Source organism: Rhineura floridana, chromosome 3 (genome assembly GCF_030035675.1).
Source record: "Rhineura floridana isolate rRhiFlo1 chromosome 3, rRhiFlo1.hap2, whole genome shotgun sequence".
NCBI classification, from domain to species: Eukaryota; Metazoa; Chordata; class Lepidosauria; order Squamata; family Rhineuridae; genus Rhineura; species Rhineura floridana.
The window spans coordinates 155,892,494-155,912,527 of NC_084482.1; positions in this window are offsets into that span (position 1 = coordinate 155,892,494).

Below are 20,034 nucleotides of genomic sequence, written 5' to 3' on the forward strand. Positions count from 1 at the left end.
TTTCACATTTGAGTTCTTTAAGAACGCTTAGGTAGATTCCATCTAGACCCAGTGATTTCTCAGTTTTTTATTTTGTCTTTTAAGCCTAGAACTTCATCTCTTGTCACCACTATTTACCTCAGTTCATCAGACTCCCTTTCTGCAAAAGTTAGTGCAGGCACAGGGATCTGCCCTATATCCTCTGCTGTGAGGACAAATGCAATGAATTCATTTAGCTTCTCTGCAATCTCCTTATCCTGCTTCTTTCAAAACTGAACAGTTTATCTTGTCAAGGTTAATTTCTGTAGTGGGGGGGGAATTGAAAGGACCCTCAGCTCCACATGTGTGCACAGGTTGCACAGACATAATGAAGTTGCAAAAATACCATATTAGTAAATTTATATAAACTTTAAGTTTCTAAATCGTCCAGTCCCATATTGTAAACAATGTCCTAGAATCTTTTCTTGAAAATGATAAATGCACACTTTACTGTGAAAAAACTGTAATTTGTAAGACAAAACAATTGACTTTAATATTCCTGTTAACAAACCAAAACCACATGGTATAATAATCAACATTAATTTCACAAGGAGTGTTGTTGTTGCAGGAGGCTATTAAAGCGCAGCAGGGAAAGCACCTGAATTTAGCAGTGACAATTCAAAGAGCACAGATGTGCAGAAAACCAGAAAAAAATCCAGTGAAGCTTTCTGCTACACAGCTCACCAAAAGGGCATTTACAAAAGACTGGAATAGATGGGGTTGCCAATGTGGTGCCCTCTAGCTGTTGAAGGATATATGGCCTGAAGGCACATGAGGTCACCACTTTGAGGAAGCTAAGCATATTTGGATTCACTTGAGAACCATGTGTGCTGCCCTCAGTTTTATGATGGAAGAAAGATGGGATATAAATGACTGGTGGGAGCTGGAGCCCACAACATCTGGAGGGCACCATGTTGACTATCCCTGACTCTCAGACCATTATCATTTCAATGCAAAAAGGAGAAGTATTCCAAATCTCCTTCTTGCCAGAAGCATCAGGTTTGTTGTTGCTGCTGTTTCATTCATTATACTGAATGACAGAGAGAAATAGTTCTGCCCAAACACAATCATTCACAGAGATAATAAAATGACAATAATGTACGCAGCTGTGCCTCCACAAGAAGAAGATCCCAACATCATGGCCAGAGAAAATCAAGAGCATCAAGACTCTGCCATTGATAGTACTATGCAAGTCCATCAATGCCATGAGTCATCCTTATCATACCCTTCATAACTGGTCTGGCTCTGAAAGTGCTCTAAGCCAGGCCATCCAAAACTCTTCCCAAAGAGCAGTATTCATTGTCTCCAATATGCTGTTTTCGGCATAGCCACAATGCTGGATAGACCTTGGGCATCTGAGGCTGTGTAGTGGAGTGATTGGGCTGCTGGTTGTCCAAATATGAGAAGCCCCTCACTCTGCTATGTGAACAGGAGACTACTACTACTTTGGTCTTCAGCATTAATTTTATCCTTATTTGTCACATTAGCTTGATATTAAGGCATCATTCTATATGGTTGAGTTCATAAACCTTGTATTTTAGCTATTTCATTTATATGTTTTATGTGTGTTCATATTTTTTGTAAGATTCAAGTTGGATTTTATTTTTATACACATTTTAGTAGCAATTCATATACTTTTTTGCTCCTACCCAATTGCATTTCCTTTTTTTATGTGTCTTGCTCATAGAGGCTTCCCTTGAAATGCAAATAGCAGCTTAGAAAGGCATTTTTTGTTGGGACCATGGCAAGGTCAGAAAGAGTTACAGTTCCTCTTTCTACCCCTCTATGATCCTGAGGTTGCTCAGGCTTCTCCATAGCTATTATTTAGATAACCAAATAAGTGCATTCACACAATTAACCTCATGTCTACTTGGGCCCTGTGAATTGCTTTGTTGGATCAGATCAAGATTCACTCAGGGTGCAATCCTACCTGTGGTGACTCCATCTATACGTGTACCCTAGGCTTCCTGGCCCACCTCAGTGACCCTCCTACAAGTCACAGTATAGGCCTTACAGCCCACAATGCCAGCAACAACCAGGGAAGAATCCTGTATATACTTACCTGGGAATAAATCTCATTGGAATCAGAATCTGAGTAAACTTGGAATCTGAGTAAACATGCATAGCGTTGCATTGTTTCTAGCAATGACCAGCCTGATCCTTCTGGGAATTCACAATACATTTTATTAGCCATGATAGCTAAAATAGAACCTCCATGTTCAGAGGTTCTTGAGTATCAGATACTGGGAGCATGAAGGTAATATTCCCCATTTGTTTGTCCCCAGTATCTGATACTCTGAACCTCTGAACATGGAGCTTCTATTTAGATATCATGGCTAACAGGATGTACATGAACACTAATGGATGAAAACTATAACTAGTGAGTGTGATATGGAGGGGTGTCACAAAATGGGGCAGAATGCAACCTATGTCCTTTATTTTGACCCAGAACAAACAAGAATGAGAGGAATCTGCAGAATATAGTTTTGCATAAGACACTGAAGTACAGTGAACATGTACAACACCAACTAGCTAGGATCTTAGATCAGCTCTTCTGGATCACACCAAAGTTCCAGCAAGTACATCCTATTTCCCACAATGGCCAACCAAATGCCTCTGGGAACCCACAAGTAGGGCTTGAATGTAAGAGGCATTTCCTGCTGTTGTTTCTCAGCAATAGGTATTTCCTACTGGGTATTCACTGGTATATTGCAATGCATCCCTCTTTAGTGGCATCCTCAGCTAGGGATGCTTGAAGAATCTGCCCAGCATGAAATACTTCTCGAACTCTATGAATATTCAGCAGAGGTGGATCAAGGTTATGATAGGCCCTGGGCTAGCAGGCTGTGGTGTGTCCCCTTATGCTGCTCTAACTCTGAACTCATATACATGACATTTGCATGCACACAGACACAATCAAAGAAAATATAATATAGAACAACAATGCAAGGGGAGAGGAATTACCACATATCTTAGTGAAACTTCATCTCCTATGCTTTCCTGGAAGCAAAGGACTCTAAGCCCCTTTCATGTGCAAATCATATGAAAGAGCCTTCTTGGGTACCATGGAGATGTGTCTCTGACCTGTTTGTGGGCTTCCCATAGGTATCTGGTTGGCCACTGTGAGAACAGGATGCTGGGTTAGATAGATCTTTGGTCTGATTCAGCAAGGCTCTTGAAGTCATTTGAATGACCTCTTATGCGCCCACGCACAGATTTGAGGGTTCTTCACTTTTCCCTTAAGCCTAAAGCTGTTCAGAGTCTTTGTATGTTAGCAACTACACTCACAGCAGTGTATCAGAACAGGCAGACTCAAAGAGGAAATTTCCACCAGAGATTTATTTTAGGACTGGGGAAAAATCAAGGTAAAAAGGAATGGAGTGCCACAGAAGAAGGAGATTGTGCTTTTTATTTACTGCACATTATTATACATGAGCATACATAACTCTGGCCATAGCCAGTAAATCAATAAATCAGAATTAATAATATAACACAAAACCAAAGGATTAAAAAATGTAAATGTACTGCCTTCAAGTAGATTCTGACTTATGGCGACCTTATGAATAGGGTTTTTGTAGTAAGCGGTATTCAGAGGTGGTTTACCATTGCCTTCCTCTGAGGCTGAGAAGCAGTGATTGGCCCAAGGTCACCCAGTGCGCTTCATGGCTGTGTGGGGATTCGAACCTTGGTCTCCCAGGTCGTAGTCCAACACTCTAACCACTACACCATGCTGGCTCTCTAAAGGTTATTAGGTAATACAATACATTCTTATACAGTCTAGATATCTTAACACATAGATAGAAAATTTAAATCTCACCCATGGGGGCTCAGATAAGCTTCGGAATCTCAGCAGTCAGGCAAACTGGCAGTAGCATTGGACCGGTCTATTAGGACTGGTGAAAAACTGCAGGTATGATCTCTCTTTTATAGTCTCTCAACTAGATCATTTGATCTGAAATTGCATCACCTTTCCATTCTCACAGACATTTTCCACAGACAGTTTCATATACATTCTCACAGTTAAGATCTATATCAGAACTCGGTTAAGGTAACTAACTAGACATCCGGAGAATCCCTAAAAGGTATTATTGTCCGGTCTCTTCAGTTGTATAACTCAGACTTGTTGACTTCTGTCTACTGTATGCCCAGACTTCCTGGAAGGGGAGAATGGGTACAGAATCAGCTTGCCTTTTAAAAGTGTATTTCATTACAACTCTGATGGGGGCAACTTCAAAACCCTCTAAAAACATAGATTTACATGCTACATACATAATATGTAAAGGGGCCTACTACACTCTTTTTCTTACAAAGGCTTTTCACCTGATGCCCAAAAGATCATACAAATAACTTCCCTGGTCCTACTCCTGACATCTAGAGGTAAGCTTTCTCTATGCCAACCTTTGTCCAACATGGTGCCTTCCAGCTATTTTGGACTGCAGCTGTTTTGGACTGTGCTGGCTGGGGCTGATGGGAGTTGTAGTCCAAAACAGGTGGAAGGCACCAGGTTGGATGAAGGCTGCTCTATGCAGATGTCCACCCTCAACTAAGTATGTGCTAGAATTTCACCCAATTTGGATTTGATACCAAATATTCCAGTAATTCACTGATTCTCTATCAGTGAGGATTGGATTTCTATTTACCATAGCATACAGTATACCATATCTACACCTTGTTCCTCTCTCCCACTCCTCTCATGGATGGGTTCCTCATTGCTCATCTGCTGTGCCCATTGGCCGCTATGTGTTGTTGTTTAACACCAGATCAGGACACAATAACACCACGCTAATCCATGATTTGATCGTGGATGAAGGTGCCGATTTGGTGTGCATTACCGAGACCTGGGTGGGTGAACTGGGAGGAGTTAATCTGACCCAGCTTTGCCCACCTGGATACTCGGTGCAACACCAGCACAAGCTGCAGGGACAAGTTGCTGTGATCTACAGAACGTCCATCTCGGTCACCAGGAAATCACTCTGTCTTGGAACTGGCTGTGAGGGCCTGCACCTGGTGTTGGACCAAGTAGACAGTAAACTAGGCTTGCCGCTGGTGTACCGTCCACCCTCCTGCCTGGCACCTTCTCTGACTGAGCTGGCTGAGGCCATCTCGGCTGTGGTATTGGAAGACACCAGAATGATAGTGCTGGGTGATTTCAATGTCCATGCTGAGGCTGCCTCTAGTATTCTGGCTTGGGACTCCTGGCCTCCATGACCATGGGGGTGTCTCAAGTTGTCATCGGCCCGACACATAGGACAGGGCACATCCTCAACTTGGTTTTTGCTACAGATGGAGGAAGGGGTGATCTGGAGATAAGGGGAGTGGATGTCACCCCATTGTCATGGTCAGACCACTTCCTGGTGAAATTTAGACTTATGGCTCTGATCCTTCCCTGCAGGGGTGGTGAAGAGATTAAGATGGTCCTCCCCCAGAGACTAATGGAACGCACAGATTCCTGAATGCCCCAGGGGAGTTCCCAGTAGATAGAGCAGGTGACCCTGTTGAAGCCCTTGTCATGCTGTAGAACAGTGAGGCACATCGGGCTCTTGACACAGTTACCCCCGAGCACTCTCTCCAGCATTGTGGAACCTGGTTTGCACCTTGGTACACCAGAGAGCTAAGGGCAATGAAATAGGCTGGACGATGGCTAGAGTGCAAGTGGTGAAAGACGTGCTGTGAGGCTGATCAGGCACGAGTAAAACATCATAACCGTGCCTACTGTGTGGCGGTGAGAGCAGCAAAGAAAGCCCACTTCTCTGCCACCATCACATCCTCAAGTAGCCGTCCAGTGGAGCTTTTCCGTATCGTCAGGGGTCTGTTGACATCAACTCCAGGAAATGGAGTATTAGTCCCTTTGGAGGCCCACTGTGAATTGTTTGCAAGGCACTTTGAGGGTAAAGTTGCTCGCCTCTGCAGCAGTCTTGATGCCCCATACAATCTACTATAGTCCCCAGTGAGGTGTCCAGTGCAACGTCTGCTGCAACTTCTTGGGAACAGTTTCCGTTGATGCAGCCTGATGATGTAGACAAGGTGCTTGTGATGATGCAGCCAGCAACATGTCCTCTAGACCCTTGCCCTTCTTGGCTTATTAAAGCTTGCCAAGGGGGTTTGACTGAGTGGATCCAGGGTGTGGTCACCGCATCATGTGGGAGGGAGTGGTTCCAGCCTCCCTGAAAGAGACGATGATTCAACCGCTCCTGAAAAAACCCACCCTGAACCCATTGGTCTGCGACAATTACCGACCAGTTGCAAATACCCCCTTCTTAGGGAACGTGATTGAGAGGGTTGTGGTGCAGCAATTGCAAGTACTCTTTGATGAAACAGATTACCTTGACCCATCCCAGTCTGAGTTCAGGCCTGGTTACGGGACTGAATCGGCCTTGGTTGCCATGATGGATGATCTTTATCGGGAGAAGGACAGGGGGAGTGCGACCCTGTTACTCTTACTTGATCTCTCAGCGGCTTTTGATGTCATTGACCATGGCATCCGTACAGTTCTGGTCGCCTCATCTCAAAAAGGATATTATAGAGTTGGAAAAGGTTCAGAAGAGGGCAACCAGAATGATCAAGGGGATGGAGTGACTCTTATGAAAGGTTGCAGCATTTGGGGCTTTTTAGTTTAGAGAAAAGGCGGGTCAGAGGAGACATGATAGAAGTGTATAAAATTATGCATGGTATTGAGAAAGTGGATAGAGAAAAGTTCTTCTCCCTCTCTCATAATACTAGAACTCGTGGACATTCAAAGAAGCTAAATGTTGGAAGATTCAGGACAGACAAAAGGAAGTACTTCTTTACTCAGTGCATAGTTAAACTATGGAATTTGCTCCCACAAGATGCAGTAATGGCCACCAGCTTGCATGGCTTTAAAAGAAGATTAGACAAATTCATGGAGGACAGGGTTATCAATGGCTTCTAGCCATGATGGCTGTGCTCTGCCACTCTAGTCAGAGGCAGTATGTTTCTGAAAACTAGTTGCTGGAAGCCTCAGGAGGGGACAGTGTTCTTGCACTCAGGTCCTGCTTGCGGGCTTCCGCCAGGCACCTGGTTAGCCACTGTGAGAACAGGATGCTAGACTAGATGGGCCACTGGCCTGATCCAGCAAGCTCTTCTGATGTTCTTATGTATTGGAGGCACTGTTTTACAGTGGTTCCGATCCTATCTCCAAGGTTGTTTTCAGAGAATAGCATTGGGTGATTATCTGTAGGCCCTCTAGCAGTTATGCTGTGGGGTGCTGCAGGGTACCATCTTGTCCCCCATGCTGTTTAATATCTAGATGAAGCCCTTAGGAGCAGTCATCAGGAGAGGGCAAAGTGTTAGCAGTACTCTGATGATACCCAGCTCTATTTCTCTGTAACATCTGAATCAGGAGAGGCCGTGCAAGCTCTGGACCGCTGCTTGGACTCGGTGGTGGGCTAGATGAGGGCCAATAAACTGAGTCTGAATCCTAGCAAGACAGAAGCACTGTGGGTTGGTGGTTCTCGAGTTCAGGTAATTGGTCAGTTGCCTGCTTTAGATGGGGTTGTACTCCCTCTGAAAGAGCAGGTCCATAATCTGGAAGTGCTCCTGGATCCATCTTTGTTGCTAGAGGCCCAGGTGACCTCCGTGGCTAGCAGTGCCTTTTACCAGCTTTGGCTGGTAAGACAGCTGTGGCCATTTCTGGACCGGGATAGCCTGAACACTGTTGTCCTTGCACTGGTAACCTCCAGGCTGGATTACTGTAATGCGCTCTATGTGGGGCTGCCCTTGAGGTTGGTCTGGAAGCTGGTGCAAAATGTGGCGGCGAGACTGCTCACTGGGGCAGGGTATTGCCAACATGTCACCCCGCTGCTGAAAGAATTGCACTGGCTGCCCATTTGCTACTGGGCTAAGTTGAAGGTTCTAGTTTTGGTGTACAAAGCCATATACAGCTTGGGACAAGGATACCTAAAGACCATCTTTTCCCTTATATACCCAGTTGATCACTGCACTCTGCAGGTGAGGGCCTCCTGCAGATACCATCTCATCAGGAGGTTCGTTGTGTACAATATAGGAAATGGACCTTTAGTGTGGCAGCACCTACCCTGTGGAATTCCCTCCCCTTAAATATTAGACAGGCGCCATCTCTGCTATCGTTTTGGCGCTTACTGATCTTCCTCTTTCAACAAGACTTTTAAGTTGAGACTTCATCCCAGTCTGCGTCTGTATTAGAATTGCTTTTTAATATGTTTTAAACCTCTTTTAAAAAACAATGTTTTTAATCTTTTTTTAAAAGACGTCTTGAAAGCTTTTTTTTAAAAAAATGTTTTTAAAGCTGTTTTGTTTTAATGTGTTTTAAAGTCTGTTTTTATTATTTTTTGTAGTGTTTTTAGTGCTTTTGTTTGCTGCTCTGGGCTCCTGGTAGAGGAAGAGTGGAATTTAAATGAAAATAATAATAATAATAACAACAACAACAACAACAATAATGATAATGATAATAAATGTAGAAATGTTCACAGCTATTTTTGAAAAAGGAACCTTTTTTTAAAAAAATGATTTATCAATATTTCCTTTGAAATTATCAATATTTCCTTGAAAATTATTTATATTAATATCAATATTATTTGTGAGGGAGAAAACAGCTCAGTAAAAGCAGCAGCTTTTGGACCAAGAACAAATTTGAATTGATACAGCCTGTTAGGTTGACAGAATGATTTTGAACTGGCACCAGCCAACAGATCCCATCCTTGCCCTTAACACATGGATGCTGAAGGAAAGCTCTGCATCACTGGGAGCAGAACAAACAGTGCAGCCATCTGGCTCTGTGTATTGCTGGAGAGTCCTTCATGTGATTGCACTGCCTACAAGCTGATTCCGACTTATGGTGACCCTATAACTAGGGTTTTCATGGTAAGCAGTATTCAGAGGTGGTTTACCATTGCCTCCCTCTGAGGCTGAGAGGCAGTGACTGGCCCAGGGACACTCAGTAAGCTTCATGGCTGTATGGGGATTGAAACCCTGGTCTCCCAGATTATAGGCCAACACTCCAACCACTATGCCACAAGAGGGCTTCAACCATCATCAAATGGTACATTCTGTGTCAGCTCATTTCCTCACTAGGACTCTAGTTGTTAATCTGTATGGTAGCCATTCAAAAAGACATTATTAGGTAGTGACTTAAAATTTTTGAGAAACCAAAATGTCAGATTTTTTGTATTACTTAAAAGGAGTTTATCTTAGGCACCCAGCTCATCTCTGGGCTTTGAGTGAAAAGAATAGATCCTCTCATGCTTGTAGTGCACATGAGCAGTAACGCAGCAGAAACAAAATTCCATGCTGCAGGAATTAACACATGAGCAACATTTTGGAGGCAAGCCTTGATCACTGATGGGCCCCCTGAGACAGTTGGCCTTGGGCTGTAGTTAAATTAGCCTTACCTTAGTTTGGCCATAATTATTGGCTCATATGCCTGTGCTCTCAGATAAGTGGAGAAAGTTTATTTAGAGTTCATAGTTAGAACAGCAACCATAAAGTTAGAACCATAGCAGAATCAGTTGTGTTTGCTGGACAGGCGGGAAGGAACAGCAAGTAGGTGATACAGATCCTTCCACCCCAATTCTCAACTGGGGTTTTCAATAATCACCTCAGCATAAGTATGCCTATTGGATCTAAGATAAAGTTTGCCCCTCAGTGTCAGTGATGCACTGATCCAATAAAACTGCTGAAAAGCAGATCACTTCCAACTAAAAGGACAGAATGTGAATATTTTAACATACCCTGTTTAATTCCAGAGGTCTGAAGCAAATTAAATGAATGATTAAATGAACTGGTACAAACCAAATGAAGACCTCTTTTCAACTAGTTTTCAAAAGTAGGAAGCCAACCCTATTCAAACACAATGTCCTATATTAATGGATGACAGTTTCAGTCACTAGATGTAGTGAATGAATTACCAGTTCTTCTGTTTTAAAAATGTGTTTTTACGAGTTTCCAGTTATTGCAAAGGAAGAAGGCTAGAAATGATTGGCAAAATAAAAGAAAGAATGAGTGAACTATAAGAGTTTATCCAGATGACAAAAACTTACCTTCTCCATCTCCTGCCACCTGACATTTAAACCTTTGTGTGATGTTTCTGACATCCTATGCACAACATCCAGTCTACCTGAATGGTTTGGAGGGCATCTTCTGGCTGCAGAAGACAGCCATATTGTGCTGTTCATCGTTTCTCCATTTTTTTAAGAGGAAGGTGCGGACTCCAAAGCTAGACAGAACCAAACAACTAAATCAAGCAAATCAAAGAAATCCAAGGGAAACAAAGAACCCAGTCTTGTATATAGTTTTGGGGGAGACTCATGAACACAGGTAACCACACCGAATGTGGTAGGCATAAAACAGTGTCAGAATCCAGTCACATTGTCAGAAGGCCTATTCCACACACCTGAAAACAAACAAAAATCTGAGTAGGTAAAGACATGGTCAGATTCTCCTAACCACATGGGTCCTTGCTATAGGCAACCAGGCAACCACAGGAAATTACTGTTTGGTAAACAGTCATCTATATTTTCCCTTTGGTGCATGCCACAAATCTCCAGATTCAACATGCAATCCTTGCACAGGATTTGACATGTGAGACTTTAATTTAAATTTCTAGTTCTCTGAGTTTCAGATAGCTGCTTGGGTAGATATTGGGTACACACAGAGAGGTGGAAGCTTGTTTGTTTGCTCACCTCTTTGTCTCTCCGGATGCTTCTAGATGGGAGTTTATTGTGGTATTTTGTTGGTGATACACACAATTTTTTTTCCTGCAGCATCCACATGGCATTGCCATCATGAAAATACTAGTCCATGCCTTTTTTTTTACATTGAATCTGAATTTCTCCTTATTGTGGAAAATTTGATAAGTAAAAATAACCCGTTATACATCTGCTGTCACTGTCAGTGTGGAAGCTCATTAGTGCTTTTTTTCCCCTTTTGGAGAACCGATATATCACATGTGTGGTGACATTTTACTGGGTGGCCTCTAACACTACACCCTTTCTTCTGTTTGCTCCTCACCTGAGCACATCCTAGACATTTTGTTCCTGGTGACCCAAACAACACAGGCATGTTTATTTCCACCTGCTGAAGGCATATGAGAACTTCAACAACCCAGTCTGGATGAGCGGTTCACTCAAGGTCTCCACACAGTACATGAAGAGGTTTAGCTATAGCTGCACCACTTACATAGGGCAATTATTATTATTATTATTATTATTATTATTATAAATGTATTGCAGAAGACCTCTTTATTATGCAAGCATTAGTCAGGGAAATTCTATCGCTCTTGCCCAAGACCTCAGTATTAATTGTTTTGCATAATCCAAACAGAAATGGATGCTGACACACACACAAAAATCACAAACCTCTGTTTTGCCCATTGTTAAACATAATAATTAAGCCTCTTGTACACTTCCTGGGATTTGTTTTTTAAAAAATGTGTGCATGCACAGGTACAGAAATACCCACATGCATGTCTAGAATGGAAAAGGGCAGGGGAGGGCAGGAGAGCCATGATTAAGAGGAGGGCCAACAAAAAAAATTATCTGGTTGCATTCCATTAAGCTCCACCCATTTCATATGGGCAGCAAGTAGCAGAAGAGCAATGAATACATGGGAATATGTGGAAGATAACGTGCCAAACGCACATGGAGAAAAGTCATTTGCAATCTTAGGGCCCCATCTGGAAGCACCTTCTGTCTCTGTCTCTTATAGCACCATCACTGAAGATGGTACTTTACAGAACTTCATAAGCAAACACCAGACAGCTCCCTGCCCACAAGGCACTTACAGTTTAGCATTCATACTGGGGAAGGCAACAGAGGGAGAGAGAAAGGACACTATTAGACTGTCGCTATCTGGGATGGGATTCAATCATATACTTGCAAACTCAGCCTGGGCAATTATAAAGGATTAGGAGGTCTTGTGCTACAAGCCAACTTTCCCCAGAGACCAGGCTTTTTGCAGTAAGGAAAGAGACCAGAAAATGCACTGGAAAGTGTGGGATAATCCTTCCTTTGATGCAATTGTCTAACCTCAGCACAAACAAATCAGAATGAAGACTCATTACATAGCTAGAGTCAGCTTATCTCCCTCCAAACAAATCAGGATAAATTTTCAACAAACAGGTTGTCTGGAAGTACCCAAAAGGAGCAAGCAAATACCTTTACATGTTCCTAAGCATGCTCAGAGTTTTGAAGGAGGATTAAGGGGTTAAGGCAAAGATCTTGAGGAAAAGGAATTTGTTGAGAACAGGAGAGGCAGCACCACATTCATGCTCTGGTAGTTGCAGACATCAGGAGCCATGGGCCAAATGCCCAGTGGTCAGGGAATGGACATGAATGGCCTTAACCTTCTGCATGTTTCCTGTGAGCAGTTTGCCACACTCTCCCATTGATGCCTAACTTCCATGCCTCCCTGCCTCCGGCCACCACATCTTTTACCCGTAAATCTCACATCCTCGAAAATGGATCTTGTAAAGCAGCAAAACAAATTATGCCAAAAAGTAAATGCTGGGATGCAAATGCAATTAATTTGCATGATTTATATGAAGCCCAGATTTATATTGCGTGGAGGGGGTTATTTTGGTCCAGAGCACATACAGATCCAACTGTGTGCACTCTCAGCTTGTAAACGACAGGGATTGGCACCTCTCCCAGCTGCTGGATCCTTTCTCTTTCCAACCAGCACAAACCCACTCTTCAGACTGAACTGGTGGACCTGTGTTTGTCATCCTTTGGCATAATAATATTTGCAAAACACTTTGCCCCCTCCCCCGCTGCCACTAGGGACCATCTCTATGTTTTCCGCTCAGTACGGCCTGGGACATGCTGTCCATGGAAAAATAACACTCATCAGAGAGAGAGGGAGAAAGAGAGAGGGAGAGAGACAGAGCAGGAGAGAAATGAGGCGACTACCTGGCTGCCATTTATAGAATCCTGAATAAATGCCAGTTTGAAAGCGGCCAAGCCTGGGTGTTTATGTCCTTCTTACATTTGCTATGGGATGGTTGATTAAATGCCTGGCGTCCATTTGGCACAATTGCCTGATATTATAATTACTCTCTGGAGCCTCAGCCAAGCCGCTGCTACAGATAATGGGAGCGACAGATGCTGACAAATAAGGTGTTAGAAAGACGCTATACAACTGTACTGCTCGGCTCTATGGACGTCCATGAAGCTCGTAATGCACTATAATACATTCATTACATTTTGTAGTAAAAAGCGAGTAGTGAATTCCAGTCGTTTCCAAAGGATATTGCCTAATTTTCCCTTTTTCATTGCATGTAATTAGGATGCAATCCTAGGCACAATTATTGGGGAGCAAGCTTCGATGACTACAATGGGACTTCTGAGTAAACATGCAAGTACAGAATGGAGCTGTTAGTTGCGTTGTTATGTGCCTTCAAGTCGATTACGACTTATGGCGACCCTATGAATCAGCGACCTCCAAGAGCATCTCTCATGAACCACCCTGTTCAGATCTTGTAAGTTCAGGTATGTGGCTCCCTTTATGGAATTAATCCATCTCTTGTTTGGCCTTCCTCTTTTTCTACTGACCACTGTTGTCCGTGCACTGGTAACCTCTAGGCTGAATTACTGTAATGCGCTCTATGTGGGGCTGCCCTTGAGGCTGGTCCGGAAGCTGCAGGTGGTGCAAACTACGGGGGCAAGACTGCTCACTGGAGCAGGGTATTACCAACATGTCACCCTGCTGCTGAAAGAATTGCACTGGCTCCCCATTTGCTACTGGGGCAAGTTCAAGGTTCTAGTTTTGGCATACAAAGCCCTATACAGCTCGGGACCAGGATACCTGAAAGATCGTCTTACCCCTTATATACCCAGTCGATCACTGCACTCTGCAGGTGAGGGCCTCCTGCAGATACCATCTTATCAGGAGGTTCGTTGTGTACAATATAGGAAACGGACCTTTAGTGTGGCAGCACCTGCCCTGTGGAATTCCCTCCCTTTGAATATTAGGCAGGCGCCATCTCTGCTATCTTTTTGGCGCCTTTTGAAGACTTTCCTCTTTCAACAAGACTTTTAAGTTGAGACCTATCCCAGTCTGCATCTGTGTCAGAATTGTTTATGTTTTTTAATAATGTTTTTAACCCTTTTTAAGGTTGTTTTTTAAAAATGTTTATAATGCTGTTTGGTTTTAATGTATTTTAAGATCTGTTTTTATGATGTTTTAAAGTGTTTTAGTGCTTTGTTTGCCACCCTAGGCTCCTGCTGGGAGGAAGGGTGGGATAAAAATTAATTAATTAAATAAATAAATAAATAATACTCCCTGCTGTTTCATATTACAATTCTCTGCATCTATTGCTGGAAACCACCTTGTGAGGACATTTTCTAAGAATGTGTTGCTGTTATGTGCCTTCAAGTTGATTATGATTTATGGCGACCCTATGAATCAGTGACCTCCAAGAGCATCTGTCATGGACCACCCTGTTCAGATCTTGTACGTTCAGGTCTGTGGCTTCCTTTTAGGAATCAATCCGTCTCTTGTTTGGCCTTCCTCTTTTTCTACTCCCTTCTGTTTTTCCCAGCATTATTGTCTTTTCCAGTGAATCATGTCTTCTCATGATGTGTCCAAAGTATGATAACCTCAGTTTCATCATTTTAGCTTCTAGTGACAGTTCTGGTTTAATTTGTTCTAACACCCAATTATTTGTCTTTTTCGCAGTCCATGGTATGCGCAAAGTTCTCCTCCAGCACCACATTTCAAATGAGTTGTTTTTTCTCTTATCCACCTTTTTCACTGTCCAACTTTCACATCCATACACAGAGATCAGGAATACCATAGTCTGAATGATCCTGACTTTGGTGTTCAGTGATACATCATTGCATTTGAGGACCTTTTCTAGTACTCTCACAGCTGCCCTCTCCAGTCCTAACCTTCTTCTGATTTCTTGACTATTGCCTCCATTTTGGTTAATGATTGTGCCGAGGTATTGATAATTCTTGACAAGTTCAATGTCCTCATTGTCAACTGTAAAGTTACGTAAATCTTCTGTTGTCATTACTTTAGTCTTTTTCACGTTCAACTGTAGTCCTGCTTTTGTGCTTTCCTCTTGAACTTTCATCAGCATTCTTTTCAAATCATTACTGTTTACTGCTAAGAGTATGGTATCGTCTGCATATCTTAAATTATTGATATTTGTTCCTCCAGTTTTCACACCTCCATCTTGGTCCAATCCCACTTTCCATATGATATGTTATGCGTACAGATTAAACAAATAGGGTGATAAAATACACCCCTGTCTCCAGGGCCGGCTCCAGGCATGCGAGGGCCCTTGGGCATCAGCTTGCCCTGGCCCCCCAGTGGGTGGGTGGGTGTGCGCGTATGTGTGTGCACGCACGGCCCCCCTGCTTGCCCCCCACGGGCCCCCTGCCTGTCTAGTCTTTACCATTGCCCTTAATGAAGATGGTGGCCGCAGTTTCCCTAAGGAAAACATCTCTAAGGCACATCTCTGCCATCAACTAAGATGGCGGCAGCGGCTTCAGTACCTTAGGGAAGCTGCGGCCGCCATCTTCATTAAAGGCAATGCTAAAAAGTCAGCTGACAGGTAAGTGGGGGAGTGGGGGGCGCTGATCATGGAAGGGGAGCGGAGGGCCCCTCAGGGGCCCCTCAGGGGCTCCTGTAGCTCCGGGGCCCTCGGGCCAGTGCCCAACCTGGCCGCCCTTTAGAACCGGCCCTGCCTGTCTCATACCCTTTCTGATGGGGAACCAACCACTTTCTCCATATTCTGTACTTCCAGTAGCCTCTTGTCCACAGTATATGTTGCGTATCAGAACAATCAGATGGTGTGGCACCCCCATTTCTTTTAAAGCGTTCCATAGTTTTTCATGATCTACACAGTCAAAGGCTTTGCTGTAATCTATAAAGCACAGGGTGATTTTCTTCCGAAATTCCTTGCTCCGTTCCATTATCCAACGTGTGTTTGAGATATGATCTCTGGTGCCTCTTCCCTTTCTAAATCCAGCTTGGACGTCTGGCATTTCTCACTCCATATATGGTAAGAGCCTTTGTTGTAGAATCTTGAGCATTACTTTACTTACATGGGATATTAAGGCAATAGTTTGATAATTATTGCATTTTCTGGGATCCCCTTTCTTTGGAAGTGGGATATATATTGAATGCTTACAGTCTGAGGATCATTGTTTAGTTTTCCATATTTCTTGATAAATATTTGTCAACATTTGGACAGATTCCATCTCAGTAGCTGGTAGCAACTCTACTGGTATGCCATCTATTCCTGGTGATTTGTTTCTTCCAAGAATTTTAAGAGCAGCTTTCACCTCACATTCTAAAATTTCTGGTTCTTCATCATACAGTTCCTCCATGAATGAATCTGTCATCTTGGCATCTCTTTTCTAGAGTTCTTCAGTGTATTGCTTCCATCTTCGTTTTATATCATCTCGGTCAGTCAGTGTGTTCCCCTGTTTATTATTCAACATCCCTACTCTTGGTTTAAATTTCCCTTTCATTTCTCTCATCTTTTGGAATAGGGCTCTTGTTCTTTTGTTGTCCTTTTCTATTTCTATACAATAACTATAGCAATAGTTTTATTTGTCCCTACGTACTAGTCGTTGTATAGTTGCATTTATGGTTCTGACTGTGTTTCTATCTCCTTTTGCTTTTGCTTTCCTTCTCTCTTTAACCATTTTAAGAGTTTCTTCAGTCATCCATTGAGGTCTTTCTCTCTTTTTAATTAGAGGTATTGTCTTTTTGCATTCTTCCCTGATAATGTCCCTGACTTCAGTCCATAGTTCTTCTGGTTCTCTGTCAATTAAGTTTAAAGCCTCAAACCTGTTCCTTATTTGATCTTTATATTATTCTGGGATGTTATTTAAATTGTATTTTGGCATTATGAGTGCTTTGTTCTTCTTCTTTAGCTTTACTCTGATTTTCTATACAACCAGTTCATGATCTGTACCGCAGTCTGCTCCTGGTCTTGTTTTTGCAGAAAGTATGGAACTTCTCCATCTTCTGTTGCCAATTATATAATCAAGTTGATTCCTATATTGACCTATATTGATGTGTACAGTCATCTTTTCGGTTGCTCGAAAAATGTGTTCACAAGAAACAAATTATTGGCTTCACAGAATTCAGTAAGTCTTTCTCCTGCTTCATTTCTGTCTCCTAAGCCCCATTTCCCCACAATTCCTAGTTCTTCTCTGTTCCCTACTTTTGCATTCCAGTCCCCTCATAATATCTTGTTTTGGTGTGTGATCAATTTCTTCCTGTACTTCTACGTAAAATCTCTCCAATTCTTCTTCTGTGTTTGACATTGGAGCGTAGACTTGGATGATGGTTATGTTAATAGGTTTCCCATTTAATCTCATTGATATCACTCGCTCAGACCTTGCGTTGTAGCTCCTAATTGCTTTGCTACATCACTTCTCACTATTAGAGCACCCGTTTCTTTCCTGCATAAAATATTTTGTAGTTGCCTGATTGAAAATGTCCCATTCCAGTCCATTTTAATTCACTCACGCCAAGTATTGTTATGTTGATATGCTCCATTTCTTGCTTGACAATTTCTAACTTTCCCTGATTCATGCTCCTCACATTCCATGTTCCAATTTTGTGCGTCGTACAACTCCGGACTCTCGTTTCACATCTGTGCACATCAGCCTCTGGGCTTCCTTTCGGCTTTGACCCAGCTGCATCATTAGTCACAGCGCTACTCATACTTGTCCTTTGTTCTTCCCCAGTAGCTCGTTGAGTGCCTTCTGACCTGGGGGGTCTCATCTTCCAGCACTATCCCGTGTTGGATTTTGGATACTCTGTTCATAGGGTTTTCTTGGTAAGAGGTATTCAGAGGTGGTTTACCATTGCCTTCCTCTGAGTCTGGATGCATCTTAGTCTGGTGTCTCAGCTTTGACCATTCCGCCTTGGGTGCCCCTGCTAGGAGTCTAGCCTCTTGGTCTAGACTCCTGACGGCATTGCTCTCAGCTTCTTCAACACTCTCAAACCGCCTCACCACGTTAAGATGGACAAATCTGTCCATTTCAGATCTCTAAGTTTCACATTTCATCAACATTTTAGTGCAGATTTCTCCTATTAAACATATTTTGTATGCAGTTTGACTAATATACACATTTTTGCAAGCAAGGTCCCCTAATATACCGCATTCCTGCATATTATTTTCACAAATGTATGCATTTTATACACACTTTACCCCAGTGTATGCATTTTTGTACACATTTCTTGGCCAGAGAACTGCAATGCAAAATCTGGAAAAGTGTGGATTTTGAAAGATGGCTGTGTTTCCAAACGTGCAAATTGAGTAGGTTTGCCTTTCAATGCAAACTGAATTGAATTTCTCCCCACATTCCTAGCTGTTAGTATATACCCTTTCCACAGCCCACTTGGATACCAAAGTACAGCAGGTGAAACATTTTGCTTACTTTCTCCAGTACTGTAAACTGTGAAGCTGTCATTAGCACAGCCAGCCCTACCATGAAGCAGAGCGAGGTGGTGTCCTCAGGTGGCAAATGATAGAGGAAGGAGAGCAGCAGCAAAATGGTGGAAAGGACAAAGCTATGCCTGCCTTAAGCCAGCCTTCTGCCTTCAAGTGCAGTGGAAGGCACAGCCCTACCACCAGTGTTGAAGCAGGATTCAGTTGCCAGTCCAGTTGCTTATGTACATGGAATGAGAAGAGGCACCATCTTGATCTTTGCCCCTGGCAGCAAGATGTCATAGACTAGCCCTGGTTGATAGCCTGCCCTCAAAGTGGGGACGGGAGGAATAGGACTAGAATGGAAAAACCACTAAAAGAAGGTTATTTTCAATATGATTACTTGCATCTTTGATGCCTTCACAGAAGCAAAAACAGGAGATGATTCACAAGCAGGTGCCAAGAATTCTTTTTTATAAAGTTGCCCAATGTTTGGATTTTAAAAAATTGTAATGAGAGACAAGCATAAGGTTTTTTTGTAGCAAAAAAAAAAGTGATTCCAAAAGCCAACACAACATGAACCTCTTTCACACATCTCTCCACTTCTTTTCAGTGCAATGCTACACAGTACTCAGAAGTTAAGTCCCATTGAGTTCAGTAGACTTACCCCCAGGTAAATGTGTACATGATCGAAGCTTTAATCACTTTGCTAGGCTGGGAGTTGAGGGGCAGGTACTATTGAGAACTTGAAAGGGAGGGGCAGGACTGTGTCTGGGGGAGATGTGGCCAGTAGCGTAGTGGCAAATTCAGAAGTGCAGGATCCCTTCATGATAGTCACAGCCACACATGCCCTTTTTGCTGCAGAGTTGAGAATGAGATCCTAGTTAATGCCTTCTCCCACAACAGCAGACGTCTCTAAGAGCCAATCAGCATGAAAGGGGAGACTGTGGCTGAATCACCTCCAATCAGAATCACTTCCTGCTCTAATCAGCAGGAAAAGGCAAGGAGGCATGTTAGACGACTCTTCTTAGTGGCTGACATGCTCCTCTTTGATGCTGATTGGCTCATAGGATGCTGGAGACATAGGGACCCTGCTGGGATCCTGCTCCAAAAAAAGATCCCGGATGACTACACCCCTGGATGTGGCCTACCCCTTGTGATGGGGAGGAGGGCATGTAACCTACCACCAAATGCTCCTTCCCCCAGGAACTGCGGCTGGAAAACCCAACAAGGCTGTAACCCCATGCACATGCTTCCTGGTTTAATGCCCCACATTAATGCCACAGACCCTATTCATGTTAGCTGTAAAGCCCATCAAGTTTAGCTTACGTCCTAGCAAGTTTGCTAGGGACAGCAGTCTTGGTCTTAATCACTAGTTCCATACCATGAACCAGTTGCTCACTTGACATAAAACAAGTGTACTTCTGTCAACTGTTGGAGTCTTATAAAACACCAAGGCTTCAGCTTACATAACACAGCAAAGGGTCAGAGTAATCATTAACCTTGCCCCTTTTCCAGTTCACTTTGTTATCAAGTCACCTGTTTGCCTGGATTAAACATATAGCAATATGTGAGGGGAGGAAAAGCATTTCCAGAGCTGCAGCTCCACAGTGTTCCTAGACCCA